The sequence below is a fragment of the Saimiri boliviensis genome, chromosome 20 (assembly GCF_048565385.1).
Source record: "Saimiri boliviensis isolate mSaiBol1 chromosome 20, mSaiBol1.pri, whole genome shotgun sequence".
NCBI classification, from domain to species: domain Eukaryota; kingdom Metazoa; phylum Chordata; class Mammalia; order Primates; family Cebidae; genus Saimiri; species Saimiri boliviensis.
Genome location: NC_133468.1, coordinates 38,083,026 through 38,106,415, shown reverse-complemented (window position 1 = coordinate 38,106,415; position 23,390 = coordinate 38,083,026). Strand labels below are relative to the sequence as shown.

General features: G+C 38.3%; 1 protein-coding gene across 4 annotated transcripts in view; it reads right to left on the bottom strand.

Moving 5' to 3' along the window:
- Positions 1-23,390, bottom strand: part of AUTS2 (activator of transcription and developmental regulator AUTS2) — a 1,213,422-nt gene that overhangs the window by 844,930 nt on the left and 345,102 nt on the right. The window contains exon 1 of one of the 4 annotated variants that reach the window (XM_074390596.1): positions 1-23,390. This exon is cut by the window's left edge and continues 13,944 nt beyond it. The exons of the other annotated variants lie outside the window; for them this stretch is intronic. The gene's annotated coding sequence lies outside the window, so the exon portion shown is untranslated. 4 annotated transcript variants of the gene reach the window in all.

The following is a 23,390-nucleotide window of genomic DNA, read 5'->3' as shown; positions in this document are numbered from 1 at the left end:
GTGAATATTCACAAGGTATATTTATATCCATCATCAAGCTATACACCTTAAATATACGTAAACATTTTAATTATCAACTACACCTCAGTAAAGTTGTGGGGTAGGGGTAGGGGAATGGAACAAACACTCTGCAGTCTGTCAGAGGCTCCACCTCTCTCTAATAGAGAGGAAATCATAAGGGAATGGCCACACAAATTATGTTATCTGCTCAGTTCTGAGGTATATGCAGACACATCTAGGGGAAGGCCAACCCTTGATTCTAAAGTAGGAATTCAATAAGGGCCCAAACAATTCTTGTTTCAGGGGAAAAGGAGTTGGGGGGTACTAATATTACCTTCAGATCTCTCCCTCAGTAACTGACCTAAAGTTAAGTACTCAGTCAAGCTTATAAAAAAATAGAGACCAAGGTATTTCTATGAAGAAATTTCTACAAAAAAAGATTTTCTAATGGCTTACATACCAAAGAGTTCTAATACCTCTGCCTGCAGTTTCCACTACTGGCTGGCCACCCTTCCAATGAATGGGAAATAAACAGAAGACTGGGTCTCCCCAGATGTTGGAGAGCATTCCAGCTGCTGAGCACAACCTGTTTGTAATTTTCTACTCAACCATCAGAATGAAAACACAAACTTTCAGAAAAACAGGTTCTTAAACTTCCTCCTGACTGCTGTTAGTGGTTTCTTTAATCTTTTAAGCTCTTGGGCTTAATACAGCAGCTGCCATCAAGAGTATTTATTGCTGCTGAGGATAGAAGGAAAGAAAAAAAAAAATCATACTAACTTCAGAAACACGGATTTCCATTCTGCCAGAATACAGGCTAAACGGCAGGGGTGAGGGGGACACAGTGATAATGGGAATCAGAAATAATCACCATGTGGAAGCAGACTGGCTTGAAAGAGACATCAGGCGTGTCTAGTGTGCTTAGGGAATTACTCTTAACTCCTGGAACCCCACCATTCTCTAGTTCCAATGCTAAGTGTCATCCTTTTAGGATAAGATCTCTTAACAGAGTTCTTATCAAACAACACTGAGACAGGTTTTATGTAAACAAAGCACCGGAACCCTTCTCTAGAACATGCCACTAATTTAGGCAAGGGAAAAGGAAAATTCGAAATGTAAATATTCTCAAATATCATGGCTACACAACTTGGGAATAGGAAGGAACATGTTTCTTGTCATCTAATGCAGTAATCCTCAAACGTGTACAACGTGCCCTCCGTAGCAGAAAAGACTGATTACAAAACAAGGGATCTCTATTTGTGGCCTGCTGTAAGCACAATATTTCTTTCAGTTTTGGTGTTAATATCTTTAACACTGTATGAAGACATATGAGTTCCTCTTGGTCTTTAATATGTGTTTGCTTAAGCATAAAATTAATATCTTACCAAAAGCCTCAAGTGAATAGATATGAAAGGTAGGAAGATATGCCTGCTGTGCCTTTTCTGTGTTTATATTGTGACCTTGTATAGCTCCTAGTACATTCCCACATTTTCCAAGAAAACACACAAGGAAACATAATCTAGTCCATTGCTACAGTTCTGATAATTGGGAAAAATAAGACCCACAGAGGCAGAAACCCATGCCCAAAGTCACACAACTTCAGTATTTAATCCAGTATTACAACTACTAGTTCAATGGAAGGTACCTTTCACTCATTTACCATGATTCTGAATACTTAGGTTTTAAATAATAGAGGTAAACAGAAAAGCTTACTACTTAATAATTAATTCCCTCCTCAAAATTGCCCAAACCTTGCCAACCTGTGAGGGGAAGTCCCAGTACACATGCTGCTGCCCATGAACTATCTGCATTTGGAATCACATTAACATCTTAATAATTTACTGAATATTCAGCATTTATTACTTTCATTTGGTTAATTTAATATCATTTTTCCATCTTTATAACATAAACACAAAATCATTTAAAGGACAAGGTAAACACTACAAATGTAAATTTACACTTTAAGACTTTATTAGTTTTGGAAACAAAAAAACATAAATATTATCCCTTGAAGGAAAAATTATAAAAAAGAGGGTTCATCCCTCAGAAATAAAAAACTGCCATAAAAATGCAATAAAATAATTAGCAAATAAGATACCTAGAATTTAAATCTGAGCACCTTCTCTTTAGGTAAATTGGGTAAAAAACAAAAAATACAAAGTAACTGAAACAATCTGGTTTTCCTTCTTTCTAAATAAAACCCAAGGTCTTTAAAATCGGTTTTCCAGATTTTGAGCCAGGGGAAGAAGGCTTCAAATGCATCCAGCACATAAATAATCAGGAGTTGAAGTCACATTTTTCCTCTCTAAAATAACTGCCCTTTTTCCTTATATCAACAGTTCATTAGCTAATGGATACCCCTAATGAATTCCTGTTGAAGGGAAAAATCAGCTACAATCAGCTTCGCAGTGCAACTCCCACGGGAACAATGAAAACCCAGCTGCCATCTTGGAATCCTGGAACGGCTTATTCTGATGAGGCTCCCATGGTCATTTTGAAAAGCATAAAAGTGTTCATTATCCCACAGGCTGTTTCTCAAACATCCTTACTTAATTCTCTGTGTGGATTTGCTGAGTCGTCAAAAAAGCCAAATGCAAAATGGAGGGCTACTGTCCACTATCTCTGGTATTAGAGAGGTTCATCATATCCACCCTCAATTTTCCATGGTTCCAGATGCTTTATCAGGTAGCATCAACTCTGCCTGGCCCTGACATTTCAGAGCACAAACTGATGATAAGAAAATACAATCCTGATCACAACAAGAACTGAGAAACTAGAATTCTTCCTGTTTTAAAAAGACTAAGAACTCACAGTGCTACTCTAGAAGCATAACAGCCTGAAGACTCAAGAGTGGGCCAGTGGTTTGGAAGGAGGTTCAGATCACCATTCCTCAAAATTAGCTACAACAACTTAGGAAGCCATTTTAAAGAGGTTCTCTTGACAAATTTTAAAAACTATTTTTGCTAACTACAATTGCAACAACATTGAAACCCGCAATAAAACATTTATCTAAAGCAATCACTGTTGGAAATGAAAGAAGTTCTTCCTTGCAAATTTACTGCCATACTCACTGCTATAATCTTCTCCAAATCCATCCTTTCTTCCCCACTCCTCATGAGTAGGAAGCCTTTTTGTTTGTTTGTTTTAAGAGACAGGGTTTTGCTATGTTGCTATGGCTGGCCTCAAACTCCTGGGCTCAAGCGATCTGCTCACCTCAGCCCCGCAAAGCACTGAAATCACACAAGCGTGAGCCACTGCACTTGACCAAATCTGCCCTTTCTTAAATGGGATTTGTACTAAATATGTAAATATAGTACTTATTGCAATGGCATGGTTTTGCCATCCATGGATGGCTCCATTCCTCTTCTTTATTCAGACTCCTAGACAATCTGTATACAGCATACCTCGACATTACTTGGCCTTCACTTGGAACACTAGACCAGAAGTGCTTGATTATACGGTGATCAGAGAAGTTACTATAAAAACGCTTACACTGTTTAAGAATGAAATTAGAATAAAAGTTTATTCAATCAAAATGAAAGTATGTCAAAAATTATCAGACAACCTATAATTATAGTAAAACTTTTTAGAAGTAACTTAACACAGTCTCATAACATATTATTTCATCCACCAAATCTGCCAGTGCATAACTTTTCCGTTTTAAAAATAAAAAAAACTATGTCAAAAAAATTAAATATCTTGCCCAAAATCACATATCTAGAAAGTGGCTGAACCAGGATTTGGTTCATTTGCCTAACTCCAACATCTGCATTCTTTCTGCTTGTTCATGCAACTTTCTATGGGATATACATTGGTAAAATTTAGCTTTGAAAATCTGATTTTCTGAGCCTCCGATACACAGGGCTACTCACAAAGTATGGTGTACCACATTTTAAAAATTTATATAGATATAGCTATAGATGTACATCTGTATATGGCACATAGTTTTATTTTGTCCAGTATGGCAATATAACTGGCACTTTTTGAAGAGTAAAAAAAAAAAAAAAAAAAAAAAAAACAGTATACGTTCTAAGCAATATTTAGGAAAAAGTCAGCCCCAATTATCCACTCAATTGATCTCTGGTAGAAATGGCAAGTCACCTCAGTCTAAAAAACTGAGGGTCTCCATAGTCACCTAATGCTGCAATGACTTCCTTGAAGTACCTGAAGTACACACCAGAGAGCAAAGATCATAATTAGACCAAAACATTTATTAAACATCCAGTTCAATTTAACACATATCTATTCACCATCTACTATGCACCTGGCACCAAGGAAAGTACCAGCCAACACAAATAAAGGCAGTAACTGAACCAGACCAGTTGTGTCTAAAGAAGTCCAGAGTACAGACAGAGGAATCCTAAAAGCCAGGCAACAACCAGGTGCTACAGAGACATTTCGAAGAAGAGCATCATAGAAAGTTCATGGAGAATGTGATGTTCCACCCAAGTCTTGAAAAAATAGACAGCAAATTTCCTGATAACATTAGGAACATTAAGTGTTTCCAAACAGACTCAAATCGAAGTTTAGACTATACATAGGTGGCTTCAGTTGGGAGGTAGAAAAACTAAATCTTTTAATGTAGTTCATTGTGCAAGGCAAAATGCACACTGGTTAGAAGCTAGGGCTTTGCTAATTGCTAGCTCTATGATCACAGGCAAGTGGTTTTAGCTTTTCTAAGTTTCAGCCACCTTATCTATAAAAATGTGTACAAAAATAGCACGTACATGACAGGATGACTGTGAGAATTAGATGGGACAATTCGTGAAAAACATTTAACACAGTAACTGACCCACAATAAGCACTCAGTATATTTTATTACTGCTGAGGCATGAGACAACAGGGAAACTATCTTGCAAGCATTTTCCATTTCTCTATGTGTATGTTAGATTATATGCATTACATACACACACTAAATTATATCCATTCTGTTCACCACTTAAGTTTGTAATGTTCTAATGGTAGATAAGTGCAAATTACAGTAAGGCTAGGTGACAGAAAAAAATATGAAAATCAAGAAATAGACCGTGCACAGTGGCTCATGTCTGTAATCCTAGCATTTTGGGAGGCCCAGGAGAGTGAATTACTTGAGGTCAGGAGTTCGAGACCAGCCTGGCCAATATAGTGAAACCCTGTCTCTACTAAAAATACAAAAATTAGCTGGGCATGGTTGCACATGCCTGCAATCCCAGCTACTCGGGAGGCTGAGGTATGAGAATTGCTTGAACCCAGGAGGCAGAGGTTGCAGTCAGCCAAGATCATGCCATTGCACTCCAAGCCTGGGGGACGGGAGTGAAACTCTGTCTCAAAAAAACAAGAAATCATAGAAAATTTTAGCTTTTCCTTTCAAATGCTATCAACACAACTTACCGTGGTTATATAAAGCTGTTCATCTCACTGAGTCACAATTTCCTTGTTTTTAAATCAAAATCATAGCACAGAAGAGTTAAAGAAATGTTAGGATAAAAGCACAGATGAAAAGTGTAGCCCTTCATACAAGATGGAAAATAACAAGTCCGTTCTGTCCCCTTCCTGTTTGTCAAAATGTTTATATGATTAAAGAGGTTTTTGGGGGAAACTTTTAAAAGCATAAGTAATACAATGGCTGGAGTGTTTTAAACTAGTTTGCTTACATTCTGGAGATGTATTTTTTTATTTGCTTAATTCTAACCAGCAGCAAAGTTCCTAGTATTTGAGAAAATATCTTTGATCTATAGGCCCCAGGCATAAGAGCTCTTGGAGATGCTTGCCAACAAGGTGGATAAAAGAGTAAATGAGTATCTTTTGGGCAATGCTATGTGGTGAAGTGGACTGAGTGGGTTGCAATTCACTGTGTGAAGTTATTTGGAATTATTCTGGTGGAGACCTGCTTGAGTGGCCACCACTCCACTTGCTTATTGACTTCTTAGCTACTTGACTACTCAAGGGATAAAGATCAACAACTGGGCTACCGCTGGGCACAGCTAAAAGATGCCCACAGAAATGCCACTTACAAGCTGTATAACCTTGAGCAAGTTACTTGATCTCTCTGAGCCTCAGTTTCCTAATCTATAAAAAGGGGATAACTGTACCTACCTTAGGTCAATGAGATAATCCAAATATACAGTGGTTAACAAAGAGCCTAGTACAGATTCACTGCCCAATACATGCAAGCTATTATTAATGTTTTGTCTTTGTGGAGCAAAGCGACCAAGCTTAGAAAGCTTATATAGGCCATGCGTGGTGGCTCATGCCTGTAATCCCAGCACTTGGGGAGGCTTAGGCAGGTGGATCAGAAGGTCAGGAGTTTGAGATCAGCCTGGGCAACATGGTGAAAACCCATCTCTTCTAATACAAAAAATTAGCTGGGCATGGTGGCAGATGCCTGTAATCCCAGCTACTTGGGAGACTGCTTGAATGCAGGAGGCAAAGGCTGCAGTGAGCCAAGATTGCACCACTGCACTCCAGCCTGGGTGACGGAGCAAGATTCCATCTCTTAAAAAAAAAAAAAGCCTATAACAAATTTATCTTTAAAATGGCAACCAGCAGAAGTTTAGATTTTAACTTGTTTCATGGCCTAAAATAGAAACTTGGATAATTAAAAAAAAAAAAAAAATCTGCCTAGTGCATAACAACAATTGGGCCTTGTTTATAATTTTATTTTTGTATTATAGTATCTAAAATAAGTAGAAACTTAGAAATACTACTTTTAATAAATGAGTTCCATGGTGTTTCCACAGCCAAGAAAATAAAAATCAATGTTTTTATATAATCTCTTTGGACATTATCAACAATATTCTCAATTAAAATTTTACTTGTCATTTAATAATCACTTAGAATTTTGAAATTCCAAATCCTTACACTGAGACAATCAGTGGCTTTTCGGGCCAAGATGCCCATATGTGTAACATGAACTTTCTGTCACATAAGCCCTCAGCAGTTTTCTGTGTTTTATAAAGTTGGCAAGCACTGAACTGACAAAGCACTATTTCCCTCCAAGCCTTACACACAACATAACTACCACACAGCTTGATATTGGTGTCAATGTTCAGGTTCAGAATGAAGATCAAGGCTAGATTAGTTGACATCTGTGTAAGCCGCAATGGCTCCCTCTCTCAATCTCTTCAAACCCAGCATTTACAGTTTTGTACGGAGCATCTGTAATGACAACAAGCACTGCTGGTAACACTTGAACACTTCTGGCAGCTGCGAAAAGCAGTGTGAATTCTAGTACCAAACAAGTGCCCACCAGGATCTTCCATAAGTCGAGGACCAACATGAGAAAACTGGCAGACAGATGGTCTACTCAATAAGACTGCTTTCCTTGCCTCACAAGGCAAGAGAAGCAGCTGATCATTCATTCATGCCAGAAATCTACCAAACAGATGAAGAGAAACAATACACTGCTTCTATATTCAAGACAACATAAAGCACTTTATATACTTTCTCTTACTTCATTGTCACAAAAATATCATAACCATCAACTAATGAATGGATAAATAAAATATAATATATCCATAAAATGGAGTATATTTTGGCAATAAAAATGAGTGAACTTCATTATTTATGGCTAAGTAATATTCCATAATACACATACACGTGTGTATGTGTGTGTGTGTGTGTGTGTGTGTGTGTGTCTCATCACATCTTCTTTATCCATTCATCCATCAATGGACACTTAGGTTGTTTCCATGTCTTGGCTATTATGAATAATGTCATAATAAACATGGTAGAGCAGATACCTATTCAAGACATGGAGTACATTCCTTTAGATATATACCCAGAAGTAGACTTGATAAAGTCTATGGCAGTTCTATATTTCATTTTTTGAGGAACTTCTACATGGTTCTCCATAATGCCATCCCAATTTATATTCCTACCAACAGGGTACAAGAGTTCCCTTTACTACATACCACTGAATGCCATTTGTAACAATTTGAGTAAACCTGAAAGACATATGCTAAGTGAAAGAAGTCAGACATAAAAATACAAACAATGTATGATCTCATTTACATGTAGAATTCAAAAAAAATCAAATTTGGCCATGTGTGGTAGCTCACGCCTGTAATCCCAGAACTTTGGGAGGCTGAGGTGAGAGGATCACTGAGGCCTGGAGTTTGAGACCTGGCTAAGAAACATAGTGTAACCTTGTTGCTAATAAAAATAAGAATAAAAAATTAGCCAGACGTGATGGGCATGAGCCTATAATCCTAGCTAATCAAAAGGCTGAGGTGGGAAGATTACTTGAGCCCAGGAAGTCAAGGCTGCAGTGAACCACGGCACTCCAGACTCGGTGACAGAGTAAGAGCCTATCTCAAAAACAAAAAAAATCAAACTCATAGAAACAGAGAGGAGAATGGTGATTGCCAAGGGCAGGGGCAAGGAAAATGGGAAGATGCTGACCAAAGGGCATAAACTTCTAGTGAATCTAAGTACGTTCTCAAGATCTAATGTACAGCCACAGTGACTACTGTTAATATTATATTGTATTCTTGATATTTACTGAAAGTAGATTGAGTATTCTCATCACACACACACACACACACACACACAAATGGTAACTATAATTAATATGATTATACTAATTATTTCACAATATATGCATATATCAAATCATCACATTATACATCTTGAATATATACATTTTTTGCCAATTATACCTAAATAACGCTGGGGGTGGTGGGGGGGAATGAAGTGAATATTAAAAACATGCTAAGTGAATGAAGGCAGTCATAAAATGCAATATATTATATGATTCCATTTATATAAAATATCCAAAACAGGTAAATCCACACACAAAGTAGATAAGTGGTTGCCTAGAGTTGGGGAAGTTAGGGAGGATATGGCAAGTGTACCTTTTGGGTTCAGGATTTCTTTTGTGGATGATAAAACGTTATAAAATTGCTTGTGGTGATGGCTGCATCACTGTGACTATACTAAAATCAATAAACTATGTATTTTAAATTAATGGAATTTTATGGTATGTGAAATATATCTCAATAAATCTATTTTTTAAAGTGTGAAACAGGTATCATTAGCTTTACTTTGCAGACTAGGGAAGTAAGCCTAAGAGCCACACAGCTAGTACAGCAGAGATTCAGAAAAAAATCGGGTCAGCTGACTCCAACTAGCAAGTTGTTTGTTTGTTTTTAACTACATACAACTGCTTCTCAAAATACTTGGGATGCTAAGAAAGGGTACAGATCCTAAACTCTACCTCACTCTTTCATCAAAGTACGCTGCTTTGCTGCCTTCAAACTCTCCCATCCCTACCAACTGTGAAATACATGCTTGCATTCGGGTACCATGAAATCTGATATAAAGAGTAAAACTGCAAACCTTAAAAGAAACTATGCCTCCATACAAAAAGTTTTAGCCAAGAATACACTGCCTCTCTGAATCTCAGAGTTAGTCCCCAAATGATTAAAAAAAAAACACAGATGTAGCATGAACAAAGCTGGTGACCATTCAATTTGATGGGTCTCAGGTCAGCAGACCCAGGGTCCCATTTTGTAACTCAGTTACTGTAGTGAAATTCAAAGGTACTGTACCCTGCACAAATAGTTTCCAAAAATCAACATAATACCCTAAATATATATATGCCTTCTATAGTCTCACACTTAGATAAAACAGTTTTTTTATAGTGCATATGAATCAAATCACAAAGGCAGCCATGCTGAAAGAGACCCTGAGTCTCCTTTAGCAGTTTCGATCTAAAAATGCTGCCAGCTTTTTGAGCATGCCCAAACCTGACTCAAAGTAGATATGTGCTGTGCTGAGTTTCTTTTTCTCCTAGTAAGACAAGAAAACCATTTTATTAGGAATAGTCTACAAACTCTATACACGGTATAGCTCCGGGCTGGAATTATTCTTAAAGAGTTAAAGTGAACGCCTCAAGGTCACAAGTCCAGATTCTTTGTCATCTGTTAAAGAACTGCATTATCTCCCCCACATCTCAGTTTGGTTTTGAAACTTGCACTTCCATTAATCAGTTTTAATTATCTGGGCCTTCATTTTAATCTATAAAATTAGATGAGCTAGAATCCCCAGTACTTTTGTCTGGAATGAACTATTTATCCTCAACAAAAATCTAATTATGAAAAACAACAACAACAACTGTTAAACAGCACTTTGCATCACCAGTCTGTATACCCATTTTGACTGATGAGTTATACCTTCTTCCCCCAGTGAGTACCATCACTACCTGCTAAAACCTGCTTCAAAATAGTATGTGCACGTGTCATTGTCTTTCTAGGTGTATGTTACCTCCATTCCCAAATTCTCCTAAGTTCCTTTGGATTATTTTCTATTTGTTCACTTACATATATACCTATTTTTACAGCAATACACAAGCACCTATTTTTTTCTTAATAAATGGAAAATATGTTCTGTTTCAAATCCCAAATGAAGATGTTTTCAGTGAAGTTAGTTTTAGCCTGATAATGAAAAAGACACATTCACTGAAAATATCTCCCTTGGAGACACTAGGAGACTATGATGACATAAAAAGAGAACTAATATGCTATAACACAAATCAATATGACTAAGTTATTTAATAAATGGCTTTGATTTAGAAATACAAATACCAATATTTCCTGCATGGCATAAAAATTGGTTGTAGGTATTTTAGAATAACAGTAAATTTATCAAATGAATTATGCAATAATTCTGAGATTTTGTCATACTGCCTCTAAAGCTAAATTTTTATAAGAAGAGGTGAGAGAGTCCCATGTTGAGGCTGACAGAGTAAGACATACTCTAAAATAATAAAAAGCTAATATTTATAGAGAATATATTATGTTCCAGGGCTTAGGTTCTAAGGACTTTACTCATATTAACTAATTTAATCCTTACAAAGTGCCTGGAAGGTAGGCAGTAGCATTATTCTCAGTTAACAGATAGAGAAACTTTCCCAACATCCTTACATCTTAATCTATAAGCACATTTAAAGTTCATGAATATGCATGATCCCTATGCATACTCTGTATAAATACATACATATATAACACAAACACATATCAATGTAAGTGTAATCTGTGTGTATATGTATACACATGTGTGGGTGAACGCACAAATAGATTTGGCTAGGGAAAGAACACACATATGGTCCCAATTTAAAGACTGGAATTTAAAGATTTTTCAATCAGTGCACTTGATAACCATCTCTTTCTAGTCAGTAAATACAGAAAAATAATTCTAGTGTCAGTTTTCTATTGGCAAGCATATTAGAAGATTAAATTGTTGACACACGCAAACTGATTTTCACAGCTCCAGCTGACTGATAGCTTTAGACACAAGTCACGTAACAGTTTTGTTGTGACTCCTGTCATACAGAAATTCATACAAATCATGCAGAAATCACCAGTTGAAATATGCTATACGTGCCACTGCCAAGATGACTTGCTACCACAAGTAGCTTACTCCACGGATGGAATCACAGCCCAGAGGGGAAACAAAGCCCTGCATCCTAGCCAAACCCTTACAGGTGCTGGACATTCTCCCTTAGACCTAGAAGTAATAATTATTTAACAATGGGCTTTCTTTCTAGTAGGAAAAAAAAAATTCATCATAGATGCACAGCAAGTATATCAGTAGCCCTATAGTTTCAATTTCTTTATAATACCACTCACCGAAAACCAACTACTACAAATCTTTGCTGAAAACCTGTCAATATGCAAAATCAGATGTACATAAATGGTAGCATACCACGCCTGTTTTATATGGTTATCACTGATATTCAGAAGATACATTCTTTTGTTCATTTATCTTCCTAAGATTTACTGAGTGCCTAGATCAGGCATTGATCTGGGTGCTGGGCTGTAGCTGAGAACAAGTATCTGCTCTCAAGGACCTGATATTTAAGTGAGAGAGACAAACCATAAACAAGTAAATAAAACAACTGTGGATGCTGATCCAAGAAAACTAGAATCAAGTAACATATCAGAGATACAAGGGCATTCCAAAAAGCATGAAGTGCAGTATGACTGTAAGATAAAAATTTTCTTTGTATTCTCAGTATATCCACCATCAGTTATTCAGGTGCCTGATGGAAGGGTTCATGCTTCCTGTCTCATTCAGGTCTTTCCCCAAATACTTTACACACTGTCCTGAGCAAAGTATGGTACAATAAATACTTTAACAATTAGAAATAAAATAAGCAACCAAAAATAACAACCCTGAGTCAGTAACACGGCATTTAATCAAACCAGTTCATCCAGTCTGGCCCAATTGTTTTTCCTTTAGAAACTACAGTGCTGCAGAAGTTTTTCAAACACCACATTTAATTCCTCACAGTCATCCCTGCCCCCATTAACTGAGGTTAACTCTATACTACTAGCAAGTACACATTCTCAAGCATGACCACTAAAATGGTTACTACAAGCTGAGGTTTAAAAAGTTTGATCAAATCATCAAAGTAGAAACTTCACAGGCACATATCAGGTAGCAAAAAAAAAAAAAAATTCTAGGTCTGTAGGGCAGACTGGAGTTGCTGCTGTCATGCAGACTGCAGTATAAAAACTTCCCATCTTCTTGGAATTTATCTCACCCCACCCATTTCCAAATGTTAAGCAAAAAACACCTGGTTACAAATGGTAATCAGAATGACACTTTTGGTGGTTCTCTAGATAGGAGGACATCTGAGGTGAATAGAGTTAGCTCAAGGGAGAAATAAAATTGAAATTGTTACCTATGTGGATAATTACCCCTTTTCCTCTTGAATCCAAGTGGCAATTCTGTACAGAAGTGGCATTCATCCATCCCTCTCACTGTTGTGTAGTGCTGCTGATGCTGTCAGATCATCCCAAGCTTTGACTCAATGGGAAATTCAATGTTGGTGGTTGAACTGCAGGGCTGGGGCTGATCAATGGTACCAAATCCAGAGGGTCGACCTCAATTATGAAATTACCTTAACTTGGGAGGGTCTAACCCTCTACAACAAATGTGTGTGTGAGCACATACGTGAGTGCGTGCTTGTGTATTCTCTCAGCAGGAATCATTCTGTAACTGGGCAAAGCCATTCATATTTCAATGACACAAGCCATCCATGTTCTCTTGCATGATCCTTCTTTTGACCAAATGAGCCTCACTGCAGATAATTTGTTTATAGTTTGGCCTGGTTACATTATAAGTTTCTTCTGACTCTTAACTTGGGCTTTGTTACTGATTTCTTCCTCACCCTCATCGCCCGCATCCAGGACTCCTATCATCTGCATCCTAATAAGCTCCTAAGCTTCTCTCCATCCTTATCCCTATTACCTTGGTCCAGACTGCCATCCTCCCTCACCTGGATTACAGCATTAGCTTCCTGACTGCACTCTCGTCAGTTACTCTCCCACTTTATGACTGGTCAGAAACACCATAAAGCTTACATCTCATCATGTCACACCCATGGTTCTTTCCCTTTAAATGCTCCCTTTGTCCTCAGCCCTTTATATTTCCATGACCCACATTCTTGAAGTGGGACCTACAGAGGTCTTCATAATTTGGCCCCTGTGGCATCACTCCATGACACACACTCTCTCACTTTCTTTACCCCTAATGGGCTTCTTTCTGTTGTTCCTCCAACTCACCGTATTTTATTCTGTCCAGCCTGTGGCCACTACACAAGTTGGAATAGTTTTGTCCATGACACCTCACCTAGAGAGCATCTATTCATCCTTCACGTTTCATCCTAAAAGACATTTTCTCAGGAAAGCCATTCCCAGCCTTCCCAGCCTTCCCCTTCCCTAGGTCAATGTGACCTGTTGCAGACTCCTACAGAACTCACCATACTTGATAGGATTTGTCAACTCTCTGCCCTTGTCACCATGAGAAATTCAGCACAGAAGTTAGGAAACCAAGCTCTGAGACCTGCCTGCCCAGATTCAAATCCTGGCTCTGCTATTTATAAGTTGTAAGACCTTGTGGGAATTAGTTCGTCTCTTTGCGCCTGGGTTGTATTGCCTATAAAATAGAAACAGTAATAATAGCATCTACCTTAAAAGTTTGTTATGAGAATTAAAACGGATGAAAAGAGTTTAACAGAGCCTTGCATATAGTAAGAACTCAAAGAATGCTTCCTGGTGGTATTATTATTACTACTGTTGTTATGATGAGTGGAATATCTGCCTTGTTCACCATTATAAACGCAGTGTCAAATACACAGATAGTGTGTGATCCCAATTCCACTTCAGCATCTCACTCGGTATGATTATAGCGGAGCAAAGAGATATTTCTCTCTATGAAGCTGTAAGAAATGACAATCATCAATTGACACTTACTAAGTTCCCATGTTCTGCTCTGCATAGATAAGAAGGATGCACCCAGAGAAGACACAGTTTCCTTATGCCTAAGTGGGAACCACAATTATACAAGTTTCTCTTCTCTCTCCATTGAGTGAAAGGGTTAAGAGGAAATTAATTTTAAATTATATAAACTTCATCAAATATTCATCAACTCAGAGGTGTTCCTTAATCCTCCCTTAGCTTCAGCGTAGAAGACTGTGGATCAAAGAGCTCACTTCACATAGACAGTGTTTCATGAAAGTAAAGGTATCAAGTTTATCCCCTGGCAGGATGCAAGTGGGCTGAAGCTACCCCAACTCCTGCAGCAAGACTGGGGAGACTCAGGCAAAAATGTAAGGGTGTGTGGGGCACAGGGAACGTAAGTAGACAGAATTCCTGAACTTCTGATGTTACATTTTGGAAATAAGAATAGTTAAGCCTAAAGACAGTGTGACATTTAAGGGGGTTCCTTTAAAATATTTCCATAAATCAAAGATTCCTGTCCTTCGAAATGCATAGAAAAAAAAATGATTGAATTTTACTCCTTGAATGGTGCACCAGATTCATTGTTCACATGTTGAGCCCTCTACAAATTAAGCTTAGAGAATTAGGAAGTGTCACCAGCATTTAGAGGTAAAAAAAGTTGATACACGTGTTAAAGATAACATGATGCGCTGTGTATACAAGAGTATTTAAAAGTTTCATTTGCTATGCAAATATGGCCTAAGAGATCATTATGAAATCTAAATCTTTACAAGTTGGATTTACTTAAATCAGATATACCTATAGCAGTTAAAAACATGATCAGCAGTTCCCTCAAAGCTTGAGCTGCTCAATCAGCAGAACCTATCATTTTTCTCCAATACGTCTTCCCAGGTCACCATTCCTCATCTTCACCATTGTGACCATAACTGGCTTATCCCAGCAGTCCCTTCTAACCACCTCATATTTCTGTCTTACTCACCTACTTAACCACCTATAATTGATCTTGTTTCTTAGCTGAAACTCTTTTCTGTGGCTTCCAGGGTCTGCGTATCTGGGTTCTACCTCCTCTATCTAATATACTTAGCCACTTCTCCACCTACACACTCCATCCCCTCTCTGCTCATTGCACTTGTCTAGGTTAGGGGGTATTCTTATCTCCCTGTAACACCAACACTCTATGTAACAGAGGTTATCCAGATATTCCTATAGTTTCATTCATGTTTAGTTTTGGGTGTGTCACTGGACTGTAGATTTTTTCAGGGCAGGGTCATGTCTTGAGATTTATTTATAATTCCACAATGCTGAATACAATCATGTATCAAATGTATAATCCACCAACCCACATTCTTCTGTAGGCATACTAAGAAATTAGGGTATCTTGAAAATCATACTTTGTTCCGCAACAGCAGAAATTAAAATAAGTTCAGATCCATATAATCCACAAGAGTCAAAGAAGATTCCTGGAATGTGGTAAGGTGTACGCATTAAACGTGGAGTTTTACAGAAGAGCAGAAAGAGCAGTGGGAAAAGGCCTATGGGAAGCCACAGAAGGAGACAGCACCCGGAAAGAGGAATGACTGGGGTGGACAAGGGGGCTTAGCTGATGAGACTAAAAGGTCTTTTGTGATTAGACTAATTAGGTCTTACATTCCAGAATGTAATCCTGCTGGTCATGGGCAGTCATTACAGATTCTTGAGTTCAAGAAAGGGCTTTAAGAAGATTATTTCTAAAGTGGTGAAAAATATATTTATTGAACAGGAGAATCCTAAAAGCACATAATTCTGTAAGGAAGTTTCTGAAGCACGTAAAATATTTAGCATGGACTTTCCACCCAAAGCCTCTCATCATGCTGTCTCCTAGTATATTACAGTATCAGAATTTCTCTAGTGCACTCTGCTTCTCCTTGCCACATCCTAAACTGAAGATAGGAAAAACTGATGAAGAACAAGGCCCCATGGCTGGAGAGGTAGGGCCTTCACCACAACACATGGAAAGGGCACAGAAACAGCAGGTAGGAGAGGACCCTGCAGCATTTCTCAAACTAACAGATCGTACCACAGTATTCTTTAGAGAGGTAAAGACATTTCCTGGGAGAAAGATTGTTACTAGTTGAAATAATGATAATAAAAAGAAGTCTAATGTTGTACTCAGGGACATGAAAACTGATTACTGGGCCCTGCCTTCTCAGTGTGTAAGAAGCCCATATTCTGAGGTCCCCCAGCGACAAACTTCCAGAAGCACCCCCACCCAAGTGGCCCCAAGAGTTTCTTCAAGGTCTGTGATTAAGTAAAATATGATCTAGTTTCAAGTATCTAGATTCAGTATGTACTCTCTTTTCCTTTCCCTCCAGACAGATCCTGGCATGTCTCCTTGCAAACATCCTTGCCAAGACAGATTTGGAGGCAGCTAAACCACACCAATCCATGAATCAGAACAGAAGAGACAAGGAAATGTTTGCTTTCCAATGGCAGGAAAAGGCATTATCCGGGACCAAACCCCTCCCCCAGATAAACCTACTTCTTAATCTCTTAACAGTCTTATCTGTGGCCAAAGTGGTTTAATGAGCTGCCTTCAATCTCCCTCCTCAAGTCTGAGATGAGAAATAACATATGATGACTCTCCAGGGTCAGGAGCAACCTAGAAGGAGGCTGGCCTCTGAACAATCTTTTCACAGTCCCTCATGCCTGCTCACATAAAGTCATCTGGCCACTCCACCTCACAAACAGCTCCTAAGAGCTTCACAGTTTTGCTAAAAATCTGTCAATTATATCATATGAGAAGAAAGAGAAGGGAAAGCAAGATAGAGAAGAAAAAATGGGGAAACAGAAAAGAGAACAGGGAAAGGGAAAAGGAAGAGAAGAGAGAAAAGGGAAGAGACAGGGAAGAATGATGAAAGGAAAAGGGAGATAAAAAGGAGAAAGGGATAGAAATGATCAATAATTCTCAAGCTTAGTGAAATAATACGCATTTAGATCTTTTAAATGGAACTTTGACTCACGTTTTAGACTCTCACATTACTGTATTTACCACTGACCTCAACTCTATGGATTGTTAATTCACTGATGGATATAATCATATTTAAGTGTCCCAGAAATCCCCTAGGAGAACAAAAACTTACAAGCAGCCAAGAAATAGCTATAGGTCCCAATGGTTAGATGGCACAAGTCAAGTAGAAAGAATAGGCAGACTAACCAAGACAGGCCAGAGTCATACAGAGAGAAACTGAAAGAGAAGAGGCCTAAAGCTTCAGAAGAAAAACTTTAGTTGCTTTCTACAAAATGTATGCTATTGGCGGAATGTGGGAAAGAAAGACTAACTACTTCATCTACTGAGATGAAGAAAACCCAGGTAATGCTCTTTCCAGAAAGGCTTGATCCTATTAGAGGAGAAGAATTTCCAACCTGTGATCTTGTGAAATTAATTCCTAACTTGTGAATACACAGAGCTTACTCTTATATTATTCCCTGTCGCATAATTTCAGATATGCTCTTGGTAAATGGCTTTCTGGACTTAGGACTGAAATATACTAAATGTCTTTTTTAGTGGTTAACAGCAGGTGTGCAATGTTGGTTCCATCCTGCATCAACAGTGCCATGGGACATCAAACTTGGATCAGAGGACATCAAACTTACGGCTCTAATGTCTAAACCAGACTCAAACTCGTAATACTCAAATTATCCTTGCACCCTGTGTGCCTAGCCTGCTCTATTCTCAATTCCAGATATAAACTTCACACTGAAATTTACTCATTAATACCTACATATTCCACTATTTTAAACTCAGTCTGCCCCAAACTGAAATCTATCTTCCCTGCTTCCCTATAAATACTATGCCTGGGGAGTATTAGCTGAAAAGCTTAAACCTTCCTTTCTTACTCTCTTTAAATTCTCTTTCTAGTTGTTGGTTAAGTGCTATCTTTCAGACTCCTAAATATCTCCCTTCACTACTGTATCTGAACTAAGGATCACATCTGAAACTTCTCCGTGCTTCCTTCTCCCAACATAACAGGCTGGCACTTCCCCAACTCTCCTCACTTTTTATATAATATTATTCTCCAGACTGATGCCAAAATAATGCTTCTTCAAAAAAAAAAAAAAATTGAAGAGGCTACTCACCTGGTTTAAAATCCTCTGATGATTCCTTATTGCCAGTAGCCTTCAAAACCAGGCCCAAACATAGGTTCACCAAGCCACTTCAAACCACTTCTCCTTTTTACCCTGGACAGCAGCAACACATATATTATACCTTCCGAGCAATACTTAACCTTCATAGCCCATATGAGATGACTCTCCTAACATGCATCCCCAAAGATCCCCTCCTTCCTTTTTGTTCCCAGAGTCCTTCATACACATAGCTATTAAGGTTGTGATTATATGACTGTTTGCATTTCTTTCTAAATACAGAGAAAGTGAGCTTATAAGGCCCAGGGACCCTTTCTGGAGATATTTAGTAGGTACCTAACAACATCTGTTGTTTAAAAAAAAAAAAAAAGTCAGGAAGAGAAATTGAGGGTTTAGATTTATCTGAACAAACAAAACTGTAACTTTTCCTTTGGAAATGACAAAAACTCAAAAGGTAACGCACATAATGGCAGAGGATAACACACCACAGGCTGTTACCTTTCCACAGGTATACAAGCACATCAGCTTGGGGCCCTGACAAACACAGCTGGGCAAAAGCCAACTCCTGCAGAGTGGCTGCATTTGTCTTTCTAAGGGGTGGCAACGACAGCATCTGTCAAGACGAGATTGAACAGAGGAGCTCAGAACCAAGCAGAGCTGTAACATGATGCACCAGTATCTGGTTGGAGTGCAAACAAGGTACGCTTTCTTCCTCTACTACATAGCAGGCACCACGCCAAACACACACAGTGTCTGCTATTTTTGCAAGTCTAATAGGGTCTGCTGAGGGGAGGGGTAAGAGATCGGCAGTTCATAACGACTCTCATTATGTCTGGTGCATTTTGAGCCAAGATTAGACACTAGACAATCCTCTGTCCAGTGTCAAGGGCTTTCAACTGCCCTTGCATCAGGATAATTCCACTTCAAACTAATTTAGGTTTCTTATAACCCAAGCTACCAAAACCGACACAGTTCACTGTTTTCAGTCCAGAAAAATAGGTCAATGTTTGTTCCAACTAGAAATACAGTCTTTGGGTTCAGAGTCTGTGACTGCTATGCTCATGCTACGACAGGAACATGCTGCCACGAGATCTCACTCTTTCTGCTGTGCTCTAAGTCAGCTGCATTGCAGAAATGCCTCTGAGAAGAGCATCCCCTGCCCTCCTTACTGTCACCTCCGCTTCTGTAGATTAGAGTTCTTTTCAACATGAGTGGAAATGATTTTGGGAGACCTCTAAAAAAGAGTATGAACTTTCTAATTCCCACTAAAATCAACAAGATTATATGAGCTTCCCTCCAGGATAAAAATTAGATTCTGTAGCTAATTGTTTTTCTTTCAAGTCTAAACAACAAAAATAATAACTCTCTAATCTAGATCTTTACACAAAAATTAGAGAACAAACAGTACAAACCAGTACAGAATTTTAACAATTATTCATTACATGTTCAAACAACAATTTCTAGTTTTAGTCTTCTAGGTATGGAAAGACTTTTCACAAGGAAAAGAACAAAGGTTTCAAGAAAACAAAAATGACACTTATCCAGTCAAACACAAAAATGGGAAGGGGCCAAGTGCAATGGCGTATGCCTGTAATACCAACATTTTGAGAGGCTGAGGGAGTATGACCACTTGAGACCAGGAGTTTGAGACAAACCTAAACAACACAGAGGGACCTCCCTCCCTACCAAAAAACAAAACAAAAAAAAGAACAAAAAGAAAAAGAAGCGAAAGAAAAGCAGCAAGTGGATAGTAAAACTCACCACAATACTTTCCTTTTTTATTCTAAAAAATTTATAGTACTTATTTCAAACAGAACCAACATCACTGTGACCTTCCAAGAAGGTTAATGAATGTTACTTGGATTCATAAAGACCATATATTAACAATTCACAGGGAGCCTAAGTCCTGAAAAGGATTAAATGAAGAAAAAAGAAACAAACCAAATGACACTGATCTATTAAATAAAAAAGGCCATGTTTCAAGGTTCCAAAACTTACTTTGTGAATATAAAATCTCTGAAAGCATAAATCTATTATATACACATTCTAATTATCTATTAAATAAAAATCATCTTACATGTCTAAATACGTACATGTACTTATTTTAACCCTTTTAAGCAAACACAATTTAATGTGGTCTGATTTGAAGCAGGGACTATTTCACAGAGCAGACACCTGTGCATACACATGAGCCATTACTTATATAACAGTGCTCTGAATAGTACTCTAAAGAAGCATTAAGGTATAAGATTCATTAGAAAACATAATAGTTTATTGAAATCTAACAAAAAACAGAAATAACTGTGCATGGAAGTGTAATTAAACACTGAACACACCTGTGTAACCAATACCGAGATCAACAGAAAATACCTGAATTTCCAAATCCACCCTTGAATATAAATAATTTTACTTCCCTGGAGCAAAATGTATCCAGAAATTCTTACATTTATCCTGGAGTTATTACAGACCAATGTGGCTGACTGTTGTTTAAAGCTTCTATTCTGTAACCCATGGTTAATTCTGCTAAAATAGCAGACCTAGATTACTGAAAAGAACCAAATTCTCAAGGACAACTTAAAACAATGTGAAAACACTATCATACACTCAAAAATCTGGATTCAAAGATAACAATTATTTGTTCCAACTGATTCATTTTACTAAAGTAGAAAATGAAGGCCACAGGTCCCAAGCCCTAGCTAAAATCACACTGAGTGTTCAAAGCCAAACTCACATTGGAGGCCAAACTGTACTAATCAATGGAAGCTGTGTGTTAAGGTTCTAAGGTGTATAATCTAGTAAAATGGCCCTGAAATTCTGAAATAGATCTAGGCTTCCCATCTGCAATTCTCCAATATCTTAACCAAAGTTTACTGTCAACACCTGTAGCTACATTAACTTTCTATTTACCAAATCAATGTTGCAATTGTGTTTGCCCTTCTACCTTTTCTCCCTTTTCTCCCTACCCTCCCTTGCCATTTTCTCAACTCTTAGAACCCTCCTGAAGAATGACTTCCATTTCAATAAGCTTGGTTAAAACACAATGCATTGCTAGATCTGAAATCCAATCTATACTTACATACCAGCTGGGATGCTCTACTAAAATAAAGAAGGCTGGGAACTGATTTCTGGGCAACAAAAGACAACAAAGCACTTTTCCATTTGGGGCTGCAGAGGGAGCCAGAACCATGCAAAGCAAGCAAGTTATGTCTTTACAGTACTGGATGAAGCAAAGATAGTGAAAAATACAAGCACACACAGAAATCACAAATATCATGCAGACACACACACCCCTGTCCAGGCCTCAGACCAGGGGAGATTCTGAAAAGCGCGTTTGTGTGTTCAGAGAGGAAATATATATTTTGTGAGGAGGAGATAGGCAGTAAAAGGAGAGCAAAGCAATTCTGTTTCATCAGTGAAAAGAGAATTAATTAAAAAGAGAGTCATCAATTCAAAGATTCCCTAGTCAACGTAAGTAGTCAGCATTCTCAAATCAGCAGGCTGCCTGACAAGGGGGGTTGTCTTTTATTCTGAAGAGCTCTTTATGCAATATTTCTTGAACAGAGTTTTATAGAATCTGACCTTTATTATCTATTCCTTCTAAAACAGTACAGGTCAGAGTGCAGATGGGGAAGAGCAGGAGGCAGGATCAGAGAAGGTGGCAAATGTTTCAAAAAGTAAGACTGCCGTGACAAAAGCAGAAGGAAGAAAGCCCTGATGGATCCTCAACAAGTCAGTGATGTTGCGACAATGTCACAAACGAAGATCCAGTAAGTCCTCCAAGACTCTGATTACAACAAAACAGCACAATGAATACAGCAGAACAGAAAAGAGAGACATTCTGATCAATGGCAAAACAATAGTTAACTAGTAATTCCAAGCAATAAAGAGCTCATTCTCTGACAGCTCTTTCACAACAAACCAAAGACATATAATAGCAAGCTGCAATGATGCAGATGTGGATTATACTATAATGTAGAAACAGTGAAGATTCTGTATAATGCAGAGCTTCTATGCAAAGCCTTAACAATACATCAAGCCTAAAACTCTAGCTTACTGAGTATAAATCATTAGACCTTAATTGAGTGCCACTATGCCAGGCATGGTATGAGGTTCTAGAGATATAAGAATGGCAAGTCTGGTTTAAAGCTGCACACCAAATAACAGGGGAAACCGGAAAGTAAAAATGTAGAGAGAAAGAAAGAGAGAGTGTGTGTATTTAAATCCAGAGAGAGAGAGAGAGAGAAAGAGAGAGAGAGAGAGTGTGAGTGTGTGTGTGTGTGTGTGTGTGTGTGTGTGTGTGTGTGTGTGTTTAAAGCCAAATGGAGCATGAACATCCTAGCTCAGTCTGGAAAAGTACACATATCCCTATAAATATATATTTTTAAAGATCTAAACAAATATATACATCCTGAAATAATTCTGCTCTACCAACATATAAAACATGCAAATTTTAGCCAGGCACAGTAGACTTTGGGACGCTGAATCACCTAAGGTTGAAAGTTTGACACCAGCCTGACAAACATGGAGAAACTCTGTCTCTACTAAAAATACAAAATTAGCTGGGTGTGGTGGCAGGCGCCTATAATCCCAGCTACTTGGGAGGCTGAGGCAGGAAAATCACTTGAACCTGGGAGGCAGAGTTTGCAGTGAGCCAAGATTGTGTCATCGCCCTCCAATTGGCAAAAGAATAAAACTCCATCTCAAAAAAACAAAAACAAAAAAATGCACATTTTACACTGAATTAAGATGTGTAAGAAATATTCCTGGCTGGGCACATTGGCTCACTTGTGTAATCCCAGCACTTTGAGAGGCCAAGGAGGGTGGATCACGAGGTCAGGTGTTCGAGACCAGACTAACCAACATGGTGAAACCCCGTCTCTATGAAAAATACAAAAATAAACCAGGTGTTGTATTATACACACCTATAATACAAGCAACTCAGGAGGCTGAGGCAGGAGAATCTCATGAACCCAGGAAGTGGAGGTTGCAGTTAGCCAAGATCATGCCACTGTACTCCAGCCTGGGCAACAGAATGAGACT